The sequence below is a fragment of the Syngnathus scovelli genome, unplaced genomic scaffold (genome assembly GCF_024217435.2).
Source record: "Syngnathus scovelli strain Florida unplaced genomic scaffold, RoL_Ssco_1.2 HiC_scaffold_466, whole genome shotgun sequence".
Lineage (NCBI taxonomy): Eukaryota > Metazoa > Chordata > Actinopteri > Syngnathiformes > Syngnathidae > Syngnathus > Syngnathus scovelli.
The window spans coordinates 22,501-23,492 of NW_026061566.1; the positions used below are offsets into that span (position 1 = coordinate 22,501).

A 992-nucleotide genomic window follows, 5' to 3' on the forward strand; every position below is an offset into this window, starting at 1 on the left:
GCCCGCTCGGAACTTAAACCCATTGCGGCGGGTACCCAACTCGCGGATCGCCTTCGGCGGACCGTGGGGGGTTCAATGTCCACACCACACGCACGTTCTGAGGCGGGTGGGTGGCACCCGTCGCCGGAAGGCCGGAAAAACAAATTTTTAATCGTTGGAACTTGGCAAACCGCGGCGCGCTGCTGAGGTTGAGCGCGGCGGCGGTGGACGGCGGCGACCGCGACGGCAAGCCCCGACGTCTTGGAGGCGACGGTGGAGGGTCCGCGCGCGACGGCGACCGCGCCGGCAAGCCCCGACGTCCTCGAGGCGACGGTGGAGGGTCCGCGCGCGGCGGCGACCGCGCCGGCAAGCCCCGACGTCCCCGAGGCGACGGTGGAGGGTCCGCGTGCGGCGGCGACGCGCCGGCAAGCCCCGACGTCCTCGAGGCGACGGTGGAGGGTCCGCGCGCGGCGTTACGCCGTCTCCCCGCCCGCTCCCGATCTCGCCCCGCAAAAAACAAACGTACAACTCTTAGCGGTGGATCACTCGGCTCGTGCGTCGATGAAGGACGCAGCTAGCTGCGAGAACTAATGTGAATTGCAGGACACATTGATCATCGACACTTCGAACGCACTTTGCGGCCCCGGGTCCGTCCCGGGGCCACGCCTGTCTGAGCGTCGCTTGCATATCAATCGGGGTCGGCGAAGGGCGACCCGGGCTCCGTCGGCGCGACCTCTGCGCAACGTTCGCGCAGTTGCCGCCTTCGTCCCGCTAGCGCTTCGCCTCCCCGCGGCTGGGGGTTCGCAGGACGCCTCGGCGGCCTTCGTCCCCTTAAGTGCAGACCCGCGGCGTCCCCTCCTCACCGTCGACCCTCCCGCATCACGGGTCCGGGGCGCGGCTGCCGGTGGCTATCGACCATTGCGCATCCCGCGTCTCGCGCTCCCTCGCGCGGTGGGCCGCCGCGGAGGCGCCCGCGGAACGATCCAGCGAGCCCGGCCGCCACGCCGGCCGCG

General features: G+C 70.8%; 1 non-coding gene across 1 annotated transcript; it reads left to right on the forward strand.

The window, feature by feature from the left end:
• The first annotated feature begins 505 nt into the window (after nt 1-505).
• LOC125968197 (5.8S ribosomal RNA) lies at nt 506-659 on the forward strand. Its single transcript, XR_007481118.1, has one exon. It is a non-coding gene; the product is annotated as a 5.8S ribosomal RNA (ribosomal RNA).
• Nucleotides 660-992: the final 333 nt, after the last annotated feature.